A 22,028-nucleotide genomic window follows, 5' to 3' on the forward strand; every position below is an offset into this window, starting at 1 on the left:
TCCCATTATGTGACAAATCTCACATCCTTCATACCTAGTGAAATAGGGACTCATATATTCTGGATGCAAACCACAGAGGAAGGCAAAGCAACATTGTTTGCCACACAACCCTTTTATATCCTGATGGAATTTGGTGCCCGTGATTGCATCTATGAGCTGCACAAGCATAACACACATAGGCACCAAGGACTGTCCAGCAAACCAACCTAATTACTTTTACCTTCCAGTTGACCTGCATAGTCAGAAATGTTTTTATCTAAGTTTTTTTTTCTACCCTGACTTCTCTGGCGTCTGACTGAATCACCCCAGTGTGACAGCAGAGCTACTGGACTCAACTGGACTAGATGAACGGATTCTCCAGTCAGTAAACAAAGTTGGTCTCAAAACACAAGTGCTCTTAAAGCCCACATTTAGATGCTCAGAGAGGAAGAGGTTTGCCAGTCTCTATATATGAAGTATACATAGGATATGGAACTAGACTAAAAGTCCCTTTCACATCAACAATCTTAAGCACTCAGCACTGAGCATTGTTGCTTTGAATGTTTCCAGCTCCTGAAGTAATTCCAGGCAGACATGCTGACAAAAGAATAATTTCATCAGCATATGGCTGATCACAGCATCCAATTCCACCAGTGTAAAATGGCCCCATAACGCACACTAGCATTTCTGCATACAAGTGGAACAGATGCTGGAAAGATCAATGTAATAACAGTTTAATTAATTTTAGTGTCAAAGTCAAATGCTTCCTAATTTCCAGTTGACACATCCCTAATTTCAGGGTTGGCTCAATACATTCTGAAAACAGGAGGAGAAATTTGATTCCAGAATTATACTGCAGAAACATCTGCAGAAATGCAAGAGAAACACTTCCCCATTTTTGCAGTCTTCACAGTCTTGAAGTCATAATATTGTCTAATACCCAGACTTTTCTATACATGTTTTACAGGTGCAATTTCCCTTTCACAAAGAAGATGCCTTCACCCCTTCCTGCGAGTAGTCCTCTTGCATAAATATGTTGTAGTGTGATGGTGCTCCAACCCCAGAGCAAGGTTCCATTGCAGGTGACACAATGGGCCTGGAGTCAAGAGGCTCAGCTCCAGTCCTCACTCTGCAGGTGATTCTTTCTGTCCAGAAAACGTACCATCAGACTTGTATCCCTACTGAAAAAATGGATCTACTGCTAAAAAAGCTCATTGTACCAGCACGATATCTCACAGCAGTGTATAAATGATCTAAGTTGCACGGATACTATGCCAAACTTCTAATAATGCTCAGCAGATGAGCTGGAGAGGTGGAGATAGGGAGGAAACGTATGGCCTTGGACAAAGCGATTTTATAGTGGAGGTCACTGATATCACCAAGCACTAGCTGCATACTTTGTTAGAGGAAAGGCTGCAGATCCTCCATCTCCCATTAGTGCCCTGCACTCCAACTTCAGGGAACAGATAGGGAAAAACAGCATGGTAAACTCAAATACAAAAACAAGTGTCACACCCTGACTTCTGGTCAAGGGAAGTGAAGTTAAGCTATTTATTAGTAAAGCACTTCTAGGAGAGAGTGACATATTTGTGGTCCGGGTAGCGTCTGGATTGTCACAACAGCGAGAAGAGGCAGAGGGTGGTGAGCGATTGCTTGCTGCACAAAGTGTTATTATGCTGAAGTGTGTTCAGTAAATGTTTATTCCACAGACAGGAACTACTAGTGCCTGTAGTGGTCACTTAGGCCTGAAACCCAAGATTTCAGCGGTTTCATCTGAATGCATTTGCTGAGCGCTGGGTGACATTCCCCAACACAGGCAGCTTCTCGGATTTCAGCAGGAACCCACGTACCATCCTCCTGCATCTATCACTTCAACTGACCCCAACTAAAGAGCATCACGTTCACTCCACCTCCTCTGACACTCAGGGGGCTATCACCTCACGATCAGGACTCTTCATCCCAATGTGTTTCATTAGCAAGGGGAGATGGTGAGCAGGACCCTGCACGTGTTGTCAAACAAAGAGCCCCCAGATCACACCAGGCACAGCCACAGAATACCCCCACCTCTCCGGCAGCCTCCCATCTTGAAACAAAGACACGCTGAGGGGAGAAGTGATGGGGATGGGAAGGAGGAACCCTTAGCAATGCTTAAGCAAACACCTTTGGAATGAGGCTTAAATTACTACACACGTCAAGGGGATTTTTTTTTTCCTCCTCCCCCTCCTCATCATGTTGGCAAACTCTTGATGACCACAGGCATGGAGGCCTCTTGACAGGGGACCAGCAGAGACCAGAGGCAAAGGGACAGGGTGTTCGTTGTGCAAAGGAGAGCTTCTAAAAAGGCACATCCTCTGGGTGCTTTTGTTCAAGGGCTATGCTTGACTAGCAAATCCTGTTACACTAAGATTACAGGCTGCAGATATCCTAACAAAAACAAAAGCAGAGTACTGCCTGCACATCCAAATGATTTCAGGGAAGAGCTGTTAACAGCAGGATGACAAACACCACAGCCCTTGAGCTTGTGTGTGCAAATCTGAAGAAGCTCCTTACATTAGGATATCACACACAAAAATCCCAGAAATCAAATACAGTAATACCAAGTGCTTGTATGGCATGTTTTACCTGCAGCTCTTGGAGCGATTACAAAGAGAAATGAAGAAGAAAGGCTCATTACCGCCATTTCACAGATAAGGAAACTGTGGCACAGAAAGGAAGTGATTTGTCCTGCAGCCCAGTGGAAGAACAGGGCAGTCGAGTCAAGCCTCTTAAGTCCCAGTCCGATGCCCTCTCCCCTGAACTATTGTAGCTGACTCTGACCCTGCAGGAACTTCACATTTGTCATTATGCTTTACACCTTGATCATGAGGCTGGGTGTCTTCAAAGCACTGCCCTCGGCTCCTTGGCCAGGAGAGGAAAAAGCTCCCATGTACCTAATCAAATATAATTGCCATTCCTGGAGAAAAGAGATTCCTTCTCAACTCCTCTGGATGATAATTCACCCTGTGTTCAGGTGTAAATGTAATGCTATATGTAAGCCAAGATAAAAGTAACTCCTCTGACCACTTTTAACTCAACATCCCTTATGCAGTAAATTTCATACATAGCTATTGAAATAGTGCCAGGAATTGGCTGTAATTTTGTTGTCTATTAATACAACTTCATATAGCAGTTTTAGAGTATTCTCACTAAAATGTAGGCTCTGGGGGAAGACTGTTTAACAATAAAAGCCCTTCACGTTTAAATACACGGGTAGCAGAGGATTATTCTAGCTATTGAACTGCAACTGGAGAACCAGTTTCCAAGGAAGAACCAGCCCAGTACAGCTCCTGCAACCTCTGGGGCTCAGGCACAGCACTGCTGTCCACTACAGCTGCAGTTATATTGCATGGGAATAGGGAAACAGCTGGGGGGGGGAGGGGGGGGGGGGCGTGGGGCGGGGGAGAATATGGGTCAAAATCAAGACTTAAACGTTAATCTGGAAAACAGTAAATCACCAGTGAAGATTCCAGAGCACGAGTACAGCGTGCTTAATGACAGGGACAATGCTTAACAAGTCATTTGCAGAGTGTTGCTCCCACTGTAAGTGGTGTGGGTTTAGGACCTACACATGAATACAATTTCATGAGAGAGATGAGAGCATTCTGGTGGTTAGATGGCAGGTCTCTTCCCTATCCTCTTACCTAAAGGTCATAACTGTGACCAAGTCAGAGCGGTAAAGTATCAGGCACTAACAGCCAACAAACAGGGCAGGGAGGAATGGATGTTTTCCCTAAGGTGTCTTGTGTAAACTTGCAGCCAGCTATGTATGCACTGGAGGTGGCCATAGGTGACTTGTAATCCAGGCCAAAAGCAGAAAATCACAAGATTAAAAGTGGGTGGTCAGATCATTCATTTGACTTGTAGAAGAGGGGGAGAGGAAAGAAGAGGAGAAGGAAAAAAAATCCACTTGTAGACGACAAGCAGTTTTGCAGGGAACAAAGAAATCTCTCTCACAGACAAAATTGGTCTGCCAGGAACTGAGCCCATCTAGCTCCCCACCTCCCCACCACCCTCCCCATATCTTCCCCTCTAAAAGGATCTTTTCTGGGATTCGGGGAACGCGTGTTTATGAAATAGTTCCATTCAATTAGGGCACAGAGTACAGCAGCTTTATATCAGAGGCAACCCAGAGCGAGAGCTCTGTGGAAGTGCAGGTACATGGTAATGATGACAACCCTGCACTGGTTGTAGTGTCATCACCTCTTATTCTTAATCAAAAGGCTTCCAATCCCTTCTCGACGTGTGCACTCGGAAATGAAGGGACTGCTGGAGAATCATTTGAATGTGGCAGCCCTAGATAATGATGAAACGAATAAAAGGCTCACTTTTTTGTTTAGGTTTGAGGAAGAATTCAGGATTCCTCTCGTGAAAAGGCAGCGGTTTAATAGCAGTGAGGCAGAACGGCTTCTCGTTATCCGCAGAGGCTGCTGCTGGTGCAGCACTAATGGCCACGGCACGGGCTTCCCCAGCATGCTCCCTGCTCCGCGGCGCCCAAGGAAGCCATGCACCGGAGGGGTGAAAGGAGGCTGCTTCAAGAGGCTTGGTGTGGGACTGGGGGACAGTGCTGTGCTCCCATGCGGGGGCTTTGCTTTGTGGGAAGGGCAGAGGGCAGTTTTTCTTGGTGGCACTGAGTGATGCGAGCTGCACAAACCCACGCTGGAGCACAGCGCCTTGGCACCTCTGCCCCTGGTGTATTTACCCACTGCTGGGGCAGCAGCTGCACAAGCAAACACAATGCTGCACGCAGAGGAACGGCTGTGCAAGTGAGCTGTGGGGCAGGAATCACTTTCATGGAACGGGGCCTTGGACAGGCAGATAGCATGCCTGAGCCTGGACAGCATCCCTTGATAAGCCTTGTCTTCCCATACATTGTCCTGCCAGGATGATTTTTATATTGGATTTAGGGAAAAAAATGGAAAGTAGCTGGGCAATCTGCTTCTCCCTGTAGCTCATCTGTACCTCACAACATATTAATATCTCTTGCCATATGTTTTTGCAGTATCTTTTGCATATTCCAGGAACCAGGCACTGCAACGTGCAGGACCTTTTGTCTCAAAGAGGTCAAGAGCTGCCTTGTATTAAAGGTGTGCTGGATGTGCACCTATTCCATACCGACTGGTTCCATTCAGTGAACTGATGCCATGCCATGCAAGAGTGATGGTAAAGACTTTTTGTTTGCCTGCTTTGAAAGGTTATTATTCCAGAAAAGGAAATTAGAGTAACAGAAGCTTTAAAGTGATTTACCAACCCATGGAAATAATTTTTGCTTCTATTTCATTACTGGCCTCTTTGTCCAAAAGACAAGTTTTCACTCACACACACACACACAAATGAAAAAAAATAAAAATCCTGACATTTGCAAAATTGCATCTATCTTTAGTCTTTTGCCCAGCCCTTCTTAGGCATTCACATTTATCTATACCAGGGCAAAACATGTGAAAAAAAAAATTAAAAACAACTTCTGTTTAAGCCTAGTTAAAGTTACTCTATTCACTGCAGTAACATTTGCCCCAAATGCAGAGCTGGCAAGGTCAACAGTTTCAAGTTTTGTGCTTCAGCTACATTAATATAACAGTTTGCCATTCCTCTCTATTACTATATACGTTCAAAGCTTCATAAGCTGTCATGAACAGCCTGATCTCTGACACGCAAGACATGTTAACAACAGCTTTTTCCATTCAGAAAGCCAGCAAGAAAGAGAAGTCAAACCTTTCAATGTATGTTAAGTAATAAATATAAGATCTCCATGATGTCCTGCATGATGAAACACCTTACAGCAGGTTAGAAAAGGAAGTATGTGGAATCAATACATTTCTTCTTACAGTTACATAGCTGCATACATCACTACTTTTAACTTCACTGTCTTCAATCTAGCCCACTGTGTCCACAAGTAATATCACAGGGACAAGGCTATAGAAAAGCCAAGGACATTATAAACGAACAATGTGGCTATTCAGTGCATACATCTAGGGTTAGGGCAGAGTGACCAGTGGTATAAAAAACCAGAACATTATGAGATTTCAGTGCATTGCAATCCCAGTTAGTATGAACATCTAATAAGAAAAAAACAGTCGATAAAACGAGCTTACAAAGAACAGACAATAAACAAATTTGAGCAGAAATACAAATCTGATATGGACAAGGTTCATACCCCCCCCCCCCCTTCACAAAACTGTAACAATTAGACAGCTGCATTGGGTTTACATGACAAGGGTTTGTAGTGGGGGGTGTAGGGTGACCTCTGTGAAAAGAGACCAGTAGCAGCCCCCATGTCATTTCTAACAGAGCAATTAAAAGACTTAGCTTAAGGTGCTCTCCACCCAATTTGCAGGTAGCATGGTGCAATGAGGAGCCAGAAGCTGCACATACACTTAAACTTCAATCGGCATGATTCTCTGAGAAAATATTTTGTCTTGGTTTATAATAACTCTTTTGAACTGAGCTGGGACTGTTTTACCAATGATAAAAGAGCTCATGTGGACTTCTGTATGAGTTTTATGAAAACAATGTATGATCTCATGATAAATCTCTTATAAACTAGTTGAGGATCACCCCTGATTATGGGCATAGGAAAGATTCAGCACATGCAAGACATGAGAAAATAAGGTATATTTTTACTGCGCTTTAGTTGTTAGAGAGCTGAAGAAATACTGATTTGAGAAAGACCATTTAAACCATAACTGGGCAAAGGAAAACAGTCTTTTACCAACTGCAAACACATTAAGGGTGGTAAGGTCACATGGCATGAGAGAAGACCCAGCATTCGCACTTCTCAAAGGCATGATGAAATCTTCTCACTAAACTGCTAGGTGGATGTGAGCAGGGTAAAATGAATGCCCTAGTTAACTATAAATTAACTGTAAGCACCCTGCTTAGCTATAACCCTTTATTTGTCTTAATAAATGGCTCCAATTAATTATGCCATTTTGGATGCCAGTGAGTAATCTGCAGTGTATTTTCCTTAGACTGAATAAGCACCTTATAATTACTACTAACCCACCTGATAGCAATGCTGTGGTGTCCTTCTGATACCAGTTGCTATGGCTGGTTGATAATGGTAGTGGCATGACTTCACCACAAAATGGCATCTTTGCAGAACTTATTTACTGTTGTGGATCTTCTTTAATCCTCCTCCTCTTAAATTCAGACTTTCTGGCTGTCTGTGCTTTTGGAGTCCCAGAATTCTGCAGGAAAATAACAGCTGGTGCCTATCAGAGGTAAATGCCCTTTAAGTTTGACCCAAAAGCCACATGAATGTATGTTTTATTGAGAGATACATAAATTTGTATATTGACCCAATGTACTCTTAGCTCAAGCATGTCAGCAGTGTTTATAAAGCTTCCTGGCAAATAGTTGTTGACTCTTCACCCTTGCAACTGTGCGAGATTAGTGCATGTGGGGTCCAATGCCAGCTTAAATACAGCTGGGTTTTCTTGTTATGTTGTGTAGCTCTGGCTTACAAACCCTTGGGTGGCTGCAGTTATCATGGTATAAAAGTACTTTAACAGCTGTACAATTCATTTTATCACCCATGTTGTAACAAAAGACGCTGCTCCTCTGAAAGGGATTTATCTCTCCAGCCACACCACCAATCTCCCTCAGGCCTGTGGGGTGCACAGAAGATTTCAGTAGCACTAAGGGATGTAGAGGTCAACATGTGGCAGAAGACACCGATGGAGATCTCCCTTGTGGGGCTTTTACCCAAGGTGTCTCATCCTTCAGCACAGGAAAGAGGATCACATCTCTTCTGCTTTGTGATGGAGAAAGCTTGTTGTCATCACTGGTCTCTCACACCAAGGATGCTCCATGGAGGCTCCATTGGAACCCAACTTGACCTCTGGGGAAAGGAGCAAAGAAAAAATAAGTCTAAAGCGAGGAAGGCTAAAACTGACCAACAAATGGTGTTTCTGAGGTACTGAAACTATTAATTTGGGTGGGATTCAGTGAATTATGTGAGCTTAAAACTACGTCAAAACATGAAACTTAAGTAATGCCATGTTCTGCTTCAGAAAATACCAACATGCTTTCTCTAGAGAAAAATATTTCAAGGCAATACACTTAGTGATTTAGAAGCCATAAACCAAGGAAATCTGCAGGAACAGCAAGTGGCAGTGCCCACTCCCATGGTCCCCATGGGGGCTGCACTCCCAGGATGGCCACGGCACCGAGCAGTGCTGGCTCTTCACAGGTGCTACCCATGAGGTGTTAATCCTAAAGTCAGCGACAGCATTTAAATGTAACTGCTCATCACTGTAGCAAAGCAGCAGCTAGTCTGGATCTGGTTATAAAATAGATGTATTTTAAGAGCACTGTCCTACTTTGTTCTGTCCAGGGAAGAGATTAGGAGCAGACCTGTAGCCAGACATCACTCATGCTTCGTGATATCCTTTCTTTAGGAACAGTTCCTAGTTTTGCATTATTTCTTTATGAGTGCAGTAAAAAATGCTCTGGAGAGGTCTCATGTTTTGCAACCTGAATAGTCAGAGCTGACACAAAAAGGTGAGCTTCAGACCAGTTTACAGCAATGACAGAAAACATATTGCACCTCTGTTTGGTTTAGTTTAGATGATGTCTGCTGTGTTCAAAGATACGGGGAAAAAAGGAAACATCAACAAAAAACACAAAGGGAACAGGGGTGGAAAAAAAATCTCTTTCAAGTATTATGAACCTGGGATCAGCGGACATACAGAAGCCCTAAATTTGGTCCAAAGAGTAAAACTGCAAGAAATGTGTCAAAATTAATTAAACAGGCCCTCTGAAGTGGTGGAGCATGGCAGAATGAACTTGTTGATGATGGACTGAAAACAAGGCGATTTTGATGCCTTGGTTTTCTTTCTGCTCAAGTGAGAAACAGGAATGCTGCATTGCCGGGGGATCACACCTGTGGGGCTGTGGTATAGTGGCTGAGCCTGGGGAAATCCTGGCCACCACACGCCTGCTGGAAAATCCAAAGCTTGCAGCATTTTCCAAAGAAGCTGAAGGAATGAAAACAAAACACCATTTTCTCATCAGCAGAAGGTGCTTAATTGTGCTGTGAGGTCTGAAGTGGAGGTAAGCAAGCAAGGGTACATATATACATATAAATTTGATATATATTAAAGCCATAATTAAATATAGACAGGGATGCCACTGATTTTTTTTCCTTTAAGGTGAATTCTCTGCCCCACAATTTCAGACAGGTATCCAGGAATGCATATATCTCTGGAAAGTCCCCAGAAAGCACTGCTGTCAGCTGTCAACAATTTCTGTGTAGTTCACTTGGCCGGACACATCGCATGAGGGCAGCAGGAGCAGGATGCCCATGTAGAGAAGGAGCCATGAACTGGCACCTGAACTCTTCACCTGGCATGCACCTGCTGCTGCCCTCTGTCTCATGCCAACCCCAGAGAAACTTCAGCTGGTAAAATGTTCTGAGCATCATTAGCAAAGGCAAATGAGCACTTTTAGGTGAAATGGATTTGTTCAAGTATAATGGGAAGATTAATGCTGTCTGGACATGGTTGTGGGCAACTGGCTGTACGTGGCCTTGCTTGGGCAGAGCAAGGGTAGTCTTGCTTGGATAAGATGACCTCCAGCCTCATGTCCCTGTCAACCTAAAACACGTTGGGATGAATTCAAGAACAGCTTCCTATTTCTGGGGATGTTCCAGCAAGTCTTTCTAAGTCCAAGGGAGTGGAGCTGGGAAGGAGATGACTGTTCTAGTTAGGACATGGGGACTCAGAAGAAGTAGGTTTAGCATCTAGTTCCACTACAGATGTCCGAATGTGACTGTGAGACAAGCACTTCATCCCCAAGTGTCCTGTAAGAATTGCAGATCAAATTATGTCTTTCTCTTCCAACCTTCTGCCTCACCCGTTTAGGCTGTAAACTCTTTTAGGGGGGCAATTGCACAGGGGTCACAGTCATAGCAAGGGGACTTCACCACTACTAGAACACAAATAACCTTGGAAAGATGATTCTGTGACTGTCTGAATTCCTTTTCCTGTCGTTTTGGTTGCAAAGTGCTAGTGCTGTGCATTAGAAGATTTTCAGGCTATTGTGCTTTTATTTTGGATTCAGACCTAGATCTTATCATGTGAAAATGCCGCAGCTAATGCATAGTAGGATGTGATATCCTCCGTTTTGCACCTCTATATCATTAGCTGGAGGAAAAAGGGAAAAGGGGAAGGAAAAAAAATCCACCTTTGTGTAACTGAAAACCTCTCAGTGGGATTTGTTTAGTGTGAAAGAATGATTAGTAATTTTTAGTGATTAGCAATTTTCTCCCTCAGGTGGCTTTTCTGCATTCCCGTAGAGCTCACGTACACAACAGACCTGCCAAAAGGGAAGAAAAAGCTGAAACAGAAAACACCACACAGCAGTGAAAACTCTAGCGGGCATTTATAACAGATATATTTTACTATTTTTAAACAACAGGTCTAATCAACAGAAGGAATATAATCCTCATTTCTAAATCACTCTATTTGTGCAAAATTCCTCCTATGGACCGCCAGATCCCACACCGGTGATATAACCAATCCAGGAAGCACAAATATCTGTCTATATAGATACATATATTTATGCTTTCCCTTCTTCCTTATATTGTTTAGAACTGAGCAGAGTTGAAAGAGACCCCTCAGTTACGCCATTTTTTTCCCCCCATGACATGCTGAGGAAATTGTGCTCTGGTGTCTAGTAGGACTGGTTTTCTCTGCCCCATTGTGCAACAAAAAGTGATTCTTTTTAATGTGGGTTAGAAGGAAGCTTTTTATTTTTTCCATCCTCTTCCAATTGATTATGCTGCAGAAGGGATCTTGCTTTATTTCATGAGGAACGTGGGGCCAGATTCACCCAGGGGTAACTCTCACTGAAGACAGTAGAGTTGCATCAGGGATGGATTTGACCCATGATCTGTTATTTTTCCCTTAACTGCAGCTTGCCTGCGAAACCTCAGTCGTTACACCTGGTTAGACTAGAGACTTGACAACCGGTGTGGCCTCAGCATTTCCTTTTATGAATCATCCTGTCTCATATAAAGAAATCCAAGACAAGATGAACACAGCTGCTTAGTTTGATGGCAAACACACACTTTGCCCAGCTCAGGGTTGTGTCTAACCCTTTCCCAGAGCTGGGAAAATATCCTCAGCTTAAAACATCCCATTTAATGCTGACTTTAGAACATGAACAAGAATCTCCACTGCATTTACAGTGGGGAAAGGTGCTGGAATGAAACCTTTGGAGACTGAAGTCCTTCATGTACAGAAGAGGTGTCACCTGCTTGCCTTATTAATGTGCTGCACTGGTAGCCTGCCCCTGGAAACAGGAGGGCAGATTAGTGTCTACACCCAGACAATCTTAAACCAGTAAAGCCAGCAGCAGTGGTGGGTTTTCACATGGCTGTTTCATCTGGGAACATCCTGAGATCTATGTTTCGGAGATGCCACTGGCCTTCTGGCCTTTCCACTCTCCTGCGTGAGAATAATGAAAGAACATAAATGACACAAGCATGCATCCATGGTCATCTCTGCAGCCCCTGTGAAAGGACCATGGCAAGTGTGGAGCTTTTGCCAAGGTGAAACGCAAGCATCCCAGCTGGGAGTGTGCTGTGGGGTCTGAAATATCTCCTGGGGAAGGGTGAGAAAGCAAAATCAATTCTGGCAGATGGGTTTTGAAGCAACTTGGACTGGAGAATCTTGGAAAAGAGAGTGGGATGGCTGGACCCAGTGAAATGACCGGTCCTGATGTGGACCTTCAGCTCTCTGCTGAGCTGGTATGGAAACTCTGAGCTGCCTCTTCAGAAGGGGGGAGAGCCAGAGGGCAGGGTGTAAATCTGAAGTGAAAGCTTTCCTTCAGCTCTTTCCCAGATATTTTCCTGATGAAAGGTAAGAGCTGCTCTGGAGCTGGATGTGAAATGGTGATGTAGAGATGAAAAGTTTCTCTCATAGCACTCCTGGAAAATCTGAATGGGCAGCAGAGAAAAAAGAGCCCAAGAAACACGGAGTCTTTTGTAGCTCCTTCCAGACAACTTCCAGGACTTCAAACTTGTTGAAGTCCTCAAGAATCACACAACTAAATGCCCTAAGTTGAATCATGAGGAATGATGATTCTGATGAAAAAAGCCTCATGCATGCGGAGAAGCATGTGCTCAGGAATGTGACTACTTAGGGGCTGAAGCCACCATGAAGGATGGGATGCAGACAGCTCGTAAGTCTTGTGTTTCACTTTTCCTGTGTGCTGATCTTTTAAAATAATAAAATATTACCTCTTTTACTACAGCAGTAGCTGCCACATTTTCAATATTCAGGCAGAGGATGCAAGTTTACAACCTTTAGCATTCACCCAGACAGCCAGAGGGATGGATGTTAACATGATCATACTCTTCCAACCTTTCCTTGCTGCCAGAGGTTCCTCAGCTACCTGAGCGATGCAGTTTTCCTTTTTGGTAGCAGTGTTTGCCCACACAGTTGTCTTCTCTGCCATTTGGATCTATTTACATATGCATATGCCAAAGGGGGCTTAGGAGCGCTAGTGTGTGTCACTGTTGCAGAGGGAAGGGTATCTGGTAGGCAGCAGTTCCCCTCACAGAAGGCTGCCCACCTTGTCACACAGTACCTGCATCCCCAGGGTACCGGCAGACCACCCTGTTCTCGGTGTGGTGCCATCATCACACACGGATCCGGCAGCGAGCGCAGCCAGAAGCCAAGCAGGAGCATCCAACGGGCTTGCTGGCAGCAGGAATCCAGGCTGGGAATGTGAAGATGTTTGGGCTGTCCTTACACACTGTTATGGAGATATACCAGCCCTTCTCAGACTTCAAACTAGATGTTCTTGGCTGAAGAAACTATGATTTCCTGGTGGAACAAGAGTTTATTTTTTGATTATTGTTAAAAATAAAGTCCAGGTTTTACTATGAGCATTTTCACAAAGTAAATGAGGATTCTATAGAATAAGTGCTTTTCTATTTGATTAATACTAGAGTTAGGGGATATTTACAGGGGAGGAGGTCTCTTTTGATGAGAGCAACATTTTCCAGGTTTTATTTCTATTTCTTCCTTTCTTCACCTGTTCCCAGGAGTGGGATTCTTGATCTGTTCAGGCCTTTTTGCTCACTTTTGTTTGCACTAGTAATTCTCATTGGAAGACTGACCTCACATGCTGCTTTTATGTTTCATAGTATTACTGAACTCAACAGGCTTCCTCTCCATTTACACTTTAATGAGCAAAAGAATTAGTATTGCTTTCTCTTTGAGAAGGGAAAATGAAAAACATCAGATTTAATAATTATTTGACTACCTGAGGGAGGATAGCTAAGAAAAGAGCCCTGACATCCCCAGGATAAAAGCATTGCGGAAAGTGAGCATAGGGCTTATGTTGACAAAGAAGTAAACTGAGGCACAGAATAGTCAAAGGGACATGCCCATGCCAGCCGATGTCCACAGCAAGGACCATTAGAAGACAGTGCCTTCCACTGATACAGTCAGTGGGAACTGGTCCAAGAAGACTAGTACAAAAAAGAAAACTGAAATAGTCTGAAGGGAGACTGCGTCTAACAGAGTAAATACAGTTACGCCAGTGTTTGTTTTGGAAACAGAATGTATACTCAGGTGAGAAAGTGTCCCAACTTGCAGCATATTTGAGCTTGCCTGCATACAGAGCTCCCTGGGCTTTTCACAGTAATCGGTTTCACCCTTTTGGAGAAGAATGACAGAATATTCATTTCATACATGACAAAAATGAAGAAAACAGCGGCCAAAGACAAACTTAGCAGAACAACCTGCCATAAAAATCAATCAATATTTTTTCTTTTTATTTGGAAGGCAATTAAGTGCTAGAGTTCAGATTTCCTCAACTATGAAAATTAGATAGGGATCATTTCGACTACAATTCTAACATGCCTTATACATTCTTCAAAGTGCTCTGGCTAATTGCTTTAACCAAATCCATGTCAATGTAAGACCTGCATCTAAATGTTGGACTACAGCTACCTGCTCTGGGTGACGGCAGCAGAGAGCCTCTCTCAGAAAATATCCTGTCCAAACAGCACAGAGCATATGAGCTCCCTGCTCCCACTGATGGGGTCCTTGCTGCCTCCCCAGTCCCTCACTGCTGTGCCCTCACTGCCCCAGCGAGAGGAGCTGTAAGGACAGCACCTACGTTAAGGAGTGAGGAAAGAAGCAGGGCATTCAAGGGATTTTGAGAAAAGCCAAATGCAGTTGTGACTATAGAGCTAAGACAGCCAATCTTGCTCCTGGGATCTGCTCACAAACCGCAGTGACGGCCTTACAGACAGCAGAAGGTAAAGGCAGTGAAAGGGCATCACAAACCCTTCTCTTTCTACCCACTCTGCATTCATGCTGACTCCAGATGAGGGATCCTCACAGCAAACTAGTTGGAAAACATAACCTATGTACTGTAAGTGGGCTTCAGGATATCCAGTCTCCAGTTTTTAGGAGCATATCCTTCCTAGGGTATTCTACCCTTGATTGAGAATATCATGCCCTGAATTTCCATCATGTTACCTCCTACTCAGAAGGCTCTTCCAGCCTTATCGTATTTCCTGCTCCTTTTAGGTAGCATTTCTCATAGATATCTACCATCACATCCCTGTAGTCATCATCCTTCCTTCTCAGGATGAAATTTTTCCATGGAGCATATACTTTCCCCCCAGAATTGAGATGCTCCCTTCCCAATCTCTCATCCCAAGCACTTTGTGAGGTTTTATTTTCACTGCTGAGGAGCCTTATATGATTATACAACAAAGCTGCCTACTGATATTCTCTTATTTTCTGTGCTTGAAGACAGGCAGCTAAGGGTGCAGGAAACCACCACAAAACCCGGTACATCTTCACACATCCAGGAGGTAAAAAATTCACATTGTGCTGCCTTAACCTTTCACTATTCAGGCACCGAGCTGGAGAATCTGTTCTTCCCTTTTGTGTCCACTGATGTGACTGGATCCATGCCCGTGCATGTTACTTAGATATACCAGCCTGATGCTGCCCACCACATTATGTGTGTTTAGTTTTGCAGAGTTTTGGGAATAATCCCAATTCTCAGTACAAGGACTTTTCTGATTTTAAATTTTATATATTTTGAAATTCTGGGAAAAAATGGAAAAAACACGCAAACTTCTTCCACAGTTTGGAAAAGTTGATGCCATCCATCCACTAGGTGACACTGTTTACCTACAGATCTTGCTCAATTTGTGCCAAAACCCACAAATCTTTCAAAAGTAGCATACAATATGTTTTGCTATTAAAGAAAAAGGAGAGTGGTTGCAAAGGAGAAGGAAAATGGGCTGTCAGTGAGGTACAATTAAGGGCAAACCTACAGTTATGAGGCTTTATGGTCTGGTTTCAAACTATTTACTAAAATGAATTTTAAAAGCTGCTTTTTATCAGGCCCACTTCAATGCCTTAGGAAATTGTTTTATTTAAAGAAAGAAAAAAAAAAAAAAAAAAAACAGGCACTCACCGTTAGCACAAATCTCAGGCTGGCTCAGATTTGGTCTTGGAGACAAGCATGAAGAGAACTGCGTAGTAACAGAGCCAGGGAAGGAGAAAGAAGAATTTCTGCAATCTCATTTGAGGGGCACTTGGTAGAAAGCTGTTTTCCAGTGTTGAAAAGATTTCAGACTTTCACATTTCTCCCTCAGTCTTAAATAGGAGCAGAAATGGTAATCTCAATTTCTGAAACCAGTAATCTGAAAGAAACAAAAATTGATTACAGCCTGCTTGGATCTTAATGAAGCATTTTTGAATTATTTCATGCTTAAATATTAATTTTTCCTTAGTATATTTTTTCCTATAAAATCATGTGCTTTTATTTGAAAAAGAATATCTTTCATTATAAAATGCTGACTAAGTCAAGATGGTTTAAACTGAAAATGAGATATGCCAAAACCAAGAGTTTCCCACAAGATGTATCACTTTTTAATTAATATTTTCAAATTAGAAAAATGTTTAATTGGAAAATTCTTATACAAATCTGCTTCCATGTGTTGCTCAGGGAGGGCTCTACGCAGAAATGATGGGGTTGGCAATGGTATTAGGGAAATCTGAATTAGTATCTGTTGGGATCAGGAGCTCACACTTCTGAGGAAACTGGGCGCGCCTGAATCAGGCACGCATTTTGGAAAAACTCCGGAGAAGTCCATTTTCTTCTCTTGTGTGCTACTGACAGGCCAAAAGAAACACCTCTCATCTAAAGCCCTTAAGCCAGTCTTTCAGAAATATTTACCACCCACGCTGCGAGGAGAACTCTACAGGAGCACTGGGTGCTTGGGTTCTCAAGCAAGATGCTGGGCACCTCAGAGACCAGGGAGGGTTCCACAGGGATGTGCCAACCCAATCCTCTCCCACTGTGAGTCAGCCTTTTTTTTTTTTTTTTTTTTTTTTTTGGAGCCACAGCCCATAAGAAGCTTACAGCCCAGTTCGTGTTTAAACACAGCCAAGGTTTTCAGAGATCACCTTTAATTCCAAGTAGAAACCAACTGTCTAGCCACATTCAGATATTTGGCTATAGCTCCAACTACTGTCATGAAATAGTTTTGAGGAACATTTCTGTATGATACTGTTCACATTTACATACAAAGATCTTTTCTCTATCATTTGGGCTAGCGGTTGTTCCCCTCCTTGGTTCTGAAATAAATGGCTAGCTAAATTAAAGCAGAGACTTTATTTTCTGAAGGCCTCTTCCCCAGCTTCCATCATCAGATTTTCCAGCCCCAAAACCCAAGGCGCCCAGGCTTGGCTCACATTAATGAAGCAATACATCAAGAGTGCAAACCCAGCTTCCCACATCACCTGTGACATACTCTGGTCCCTACTGCAGCCAGAAGACTGTCCACAGACTTCAGCCAAAGCAAGGTTCCTCCTGCCTCCTCCTGAGAAGGAACAGGGCTCTCTTTTCTAATTGCTCATACTGTAGCTTGTGTTTTCTAGATGTCTGGAGATTCACCGATTAATTCTAATAGTGCACAAGTGGAGAACAGCAAGCCATTGCCCACAGGTTTGAGGTTATTAAGCAGGATGGCCCTTCGCCAAATGGGGAATCTCTAGGAATCTACAAATCCCAAATCCCGCTCATTATTACCGGGAATCTTCAGTTCACCAGCAGCAATGATGGAGCAAGAGGCAAGCCTTGCTTCAAAGCTCCTGTGATCAGAGCACAGAAAACAGGACAAGAGAGGCTCAGGGACGCTCTGGGGATTGCTGTCCCTGAGCCAGGAGCCCACATTTGTGCCGAGGTGCGCGAGGCCCTCCTGCCAGCCAGGCACATCAAAGTACCGCTGCCGCTTAGGCAATCCCCAGCCTGGCCCGTGTTTGAGATGCTGCCTTTTTAAAAATCTACACAGAATAATTGATAATTGTGTGAAAAGCCCTGGAGGTTGGACAAGATAACAGCAGTTTTACAAGAGCCTAGAAGACACTGGAAACTTTTACAGTATTTTTGATGTAAAATTATTATTTTTACCTGCTGTTCAATGCACACAGTAGCTGCTGGCATGGGTTCAATGGTTAGGTGGATGACGTTTTCACATTTCTGAAGTGGTTTTTTGGGCCCAGCTCTTGCACACATCATGAGAAGAGGAAGACGAATGGGGGCTATGTCAAGAACAAAACAGGGGTTCCAATGAGCTCCTGTTTTGTTTTCCAGTGTGGACAAAACCAAATTGTGTTTAGGCTGTATCCCCCAAATAACTACACCTCTATTCATGGAAAGCAACTGTCACTCTTCCTGAATTGTTTGTAAGTGTGGGGAAATGCCCAGGGAAGGCATTAAAGATAGAGGCCCTTGTCTAAGAAGACATAGAGTAAACCAGCACAGCAGGAGCTTCTCCCACCAACAGTCCCAACTCAGAATACATCGTGTGTTTCAGCCCTGGTTGGGGGCTTTCCTCAGTCTTGAGTATTAAAGACAGCAAATATTTCAAACAATGTGACAGTTTTGTGAGACAAGCTGGAGAAAAGAGAAAAAGGATCTAGCTCCCCAGAGAGCTGAGTCTAACAGACTCGTTGCATTGGTGACACGATCCAGATTTGAGACTGCACCTCCAAAGGCAAAGGGCAGCAGCTAGTTTGTTTAATTTTGAATATTTGCATATCTCTTTCTCTCACTGCATTGATATCAGATCTGCAACAATCTATTAAAGCTTTCATTTGAATAGCCATTATATGCCTGAGAATAGAGACTGGGCTCCTTGGGGGCGCTTAGGAATAAACAAATCATTTGTGGCACATGTGTTGTTCAAGCTTCAAGCAAGGTAAATGGAAAATACAGATTATGGTGCCTCAAGTCCTCTCCATTTTCCCCTCTTGTCAAACATTCCCAGATTCTTCAAAAGGAGAATCTAGCCATATTATTAGCAATAAAATGGCTTATAGCTGAAATTTTGAAAAGGTTTAACAATGTTCTTTGCAGGAATTGTGTTTCTCATTACATAAATCTCCAGGCTCTCAGGCAAACCACCACCACAGCAAGCCATTATGTCCTGCTGTGGCGGTGTCTCCACTTAGAAAAGATAAAGATTCAGGGCTTTTTGACTTTCTTGTTTTCCATTCTCATTCCTCTTAGAGAAAAAAAAAAAAATCCCACAACAAACCAAACACTATATATTCACCATTGAAAAGTCCCTGCAGGTTCATCTGCGCTGGACAGATTCACTCCTTATTTACACCAGTGACCCATGAACAGCCAGGGACGGGATGGAGAGAGGACATGGATGGATGGACAGCAGGACACAGAGGTCACGGACTGCCGTTGGCACAGGTGCAGGCTCCCCACCCTAACGGTGCTGGGAGGGAGATGAGGGGAGACATGGACTCCAAAAACCAACTCACTGTTTAATGGCCAAGAGGAACCTCCCTCCCCTCCACTGTGCCTCCCCCTCAGAGCAACATAAAGCCTGAAATTGCCACTTAGCTTAAGAGAGTGTTTCTGCCAACTCTTGTGGACTTTCCCAGCCTGTCCCCTGAGAAGGATGTGACCCACAGGCTTTAACCCCGCTTTTGCCACATTTTGACCTGGCACCTAACTTCTACACGCAGATTTCTGAACCTGAGATGCACCTGGTCAAAGGTAGTGTGGGGATCCTTGGCCAAGAATAAAATAAAATAAGATGAAGTGAAATCCCAGCAAGCAGATGCTGGAGCTGATGCAACTAAATTTTTAAATCTTCTGTTGAAAAATATACTGTCAATTGCCAGGCAAATTTCTCAGGTTGATATGGCAACTGAAAACACTGGAAACCAAAAAGCTGAGCAAATGTTCTTAAAGGAGAAAAATAGTCTTGCTACTGATCAGCAGGGATTTCCATGCTCCATTCCTCAGCCTGCCTTCTTTTAAATTTATAACCTACAGGAACAACAGCGTCATGAGATGCTGCTGATTTGCTTTCTGTCATTAGAGGCTGGTCTTGGAGGCCTCATAACACCTCTGGTCTTCTGCATGATGGATCTATAGTCACAGCTTAGCTCTTAGCCCCTCTTCAGCAGTGGCATCTACCTGCCATCTTGGCCCAACACATCGCCTCTCCCAGGGGAAATAGCACTTTGGGGAGCAAGTCCCTGTGACTAACCTCCAGCAAAGTACTTCAGCATGTGCTTCACCTTAGGTACACAAGAAGTGCCACCAAAGTGACAGTATTACTCTTTTATTTAATACCAACAATATGTGGAAGGTAGGGTGGGAGGAAAGATGGAACTCCTAGCCCTCTGTATCGTGACTGCATCACTTCCATCATTTACAGTCTCGGCCAAAAGCTAGCAATGTCCCAAGGTCCTGATCTCTCCTGAGCACATCCTGTAGTGGGGCTCAGTGGGAACAGGTCAGCAGCCCACATGAAGAGATCCGCTCAAACTAGGCAGGAGAGCCACCAGCTGGCAGGTTGGCTGGGAACAAAGGAATTAATGACCCGTAGGTGTCCAAAGAGCAGCTACAGAAGGAACATAAACAGTATTTGCCTGGTGTATGCGCTGCCTCTCCCCCATGCCCAGCCAATTTAGTATTAAATAGGAAAGTAAAATAGTCATTAAGTACCCAAGACTACCACTTGGTAAGGAGAACTAAACAGGACATTCACAATCATATGTCAGCTTCTTAGTCCAGAAAGATTTAAAGAGTGGAGTAGGGATGAGAGGAAAGGAGATAGATTGAAGGCAGCACTTCCACATAACTTGAGAGCTGAATTTGCAGCTCTGACAGCTGGAACAAAAATAAGGGACCCCAAGATAAAAACAGCTGAGATGACTCATCTGAAGTCATCCATGTTTTAAGCTAGACCAGGACTATACTTTAATACTTCAGCAATAAATCTTTCATTTCTAACCATTTGCTTTCAACCTCAGTTGCTCAATAAATAATCTTTAATTTACCTATAAAGGTAAAGTGACCTTTTCTGGATATACTTTATAAGAAAAGCGGTGGGTGCAGCTGCCACAAACGCTCAGCAAAGGAAAATTGTGCTTGCCTTGAAACACTATGGGCTATGACAGGGGCTGTTGCTGCCTTGTGCTAAACCTTGGGGCAGGCAGAATGAGGTACCTGGCTTGCAAAGTGCAGATAGATGGCTGTGTCCTCTACAGCAGCTCTGGGCAAAGCCTGAAGATTCCTACATCTGCAATTATCAGTGTCCTGGGACAGGGTGCTGCTCACTGTGACAATGCCAGCGAAGACAGTGGTGGTGCTGAACACCTGCCAGGAGCCTGCTTTATGCAAGGACACCTACGCAAGAGGACAAACCCTCCTATTCCCTTTGTTCCTGTCCTTTGCAAATCTGAAGGCATTTGTTAATCTTGACAGTGCCTCTGAGGTCCAACTGACCATGTCTTCTTACACCAGAGTCCCACAGATCAGAGCAAAGTAACATTTCTGCTCTTAAGGGGGACAAGAGAACTTAAAAAAAAAACATCTCAGAAAACCAGAAGGGGCCATCAGCTCTTATATTTATTTTTCCTTTAAACAAAGGGTTGCTATTCTTTCCTCTCCTCACAACGAAGTTAATAGATTTATTCATCAAGTTTTCCAAATTTAGACATCAAACTGATGTTTTTCTCCCACTGCTAATTTTATTCTTAGCAGCACTTACATAAAGGCAAGTATTGCAATATGACAAAAATGTAAACCTCCTCTGACCTGGAACGTACCAGCAGGTAAAGTACAGGGGAAAGTACAGGCAACTTCTCCATCAGGCTCTCCAAAACAGCAAGTCCTAATATAACTTTTTTTTTTTTTTTTTTTTTTTTTCTCCCTGTTTTCTCTGAAGATCTAGATCTGCCTCTGTAACCTTGTCCTGGACTTCAGGCTTGTGCCCTGCCACAAACACAGTGGCTCTGGATGCTGCAGAGACACGCAGCCCTGCCCACTCCCTCAGCACTGCCGAGCACAGCGGGCGCTTGGTGGCTGGTGGCAAGGACAGATGCACAGCCGAGGCACTGTGCCTCATGTGACTCTTCTGGCAGAGGGGGCAAGGCTACAAGAAGCATTCCATTCAGGGACTTTGTTCCTTCCCACCTTCCCCATTTCCCAAACCAGTGTCAGAGAAAAGGATGCTGCCTGATTTTCCCACCTGCAGGCTGTCTGCTAAGGAGCCAAAGGTGCACCCGTATGTGTGCTCCTGAGGAGAAATCATGGGACTAAATTCAAGATTCAGCGTAGAAAGACACAGAGCAGAAGCCAACATCAAGCCTACTTTAAATACGGCTGAGCACACAGAAAGTTCTTATATGTAACTACCACTGGAAGAAGGCAATTTGGGGGGTGCTATTGCTGCTGTTGGCAAACCTTTTCCACAAGGTTCATTTGTATGACAGCACCTGTTACTGCACACCCGCCCCGTGGCATCCTGAGGCTCTGCCTGGCAAAACAAAACCCAGCCCCCAGTGAATGCTGCAGGTTTCCACCAGATTTTGCAAGGCCTGAGTCCCATACATTCCCATTGGCCCCGGTCGTGCCTCATTAGTTTGGCTTAATCAAGTGACGAGCATCGCTCAAGGCTGGGGAACTGCTGTAGTCAATGGGGTCTATTCTCC

The 22,028-nt window shown here is 43.9% G+C and overlaps 1 long non-coding RNA gene across 2 annotated transcripts in view; it reads right to left on the minus strand.

Moving 5' to 3' along the window:
• Positions 1 to 5,373: 5,373 nt before the first annotated feature.
• The window catches only part of LOC118171684, a 329,665-nt gene continuing 313,010 nt past the window's right edge, over positions 5,374 to 22,028 (minus strand). Inside the window, exons 7-9 of one of the 2 annotated variants that reach the window (XR_004753319.1) lie at positions 15,472 to 15,700; positions 12,610 to 12,848; positions 5,374 to 7,855 (exon numbers count right to left, since the gene is read on the minus strand). This is a non-coding gene — a long non-coding RNA (uncharacterized LOC118171684). The remainder of the gene's footprint in view (positions 7,856 to 12,609; positions 12,849 to 15,471; positions 15,701 to 22,028) is intronic. The other variant, XR_004753318.1, reaches the window with a different exon arrangement.

The sequence above is a fragment of the Oxyura jamaicensis genome, chromosome 9 (assembly GCF_011077185.1).
Source record: "Oxyura jamaicensis isolate SHBP4307 breed ruddy duck chromosome 9, BPBGC_Ojam_1.0, whole genome shotgun sequence".
In the NCBI taxonomy this organism is placed as follows: Eukaryota; Metazoa; Chordata; class Aves; order Anseriformes; family Anatidae; genus Oxyura; species Oxyura jamaicensis.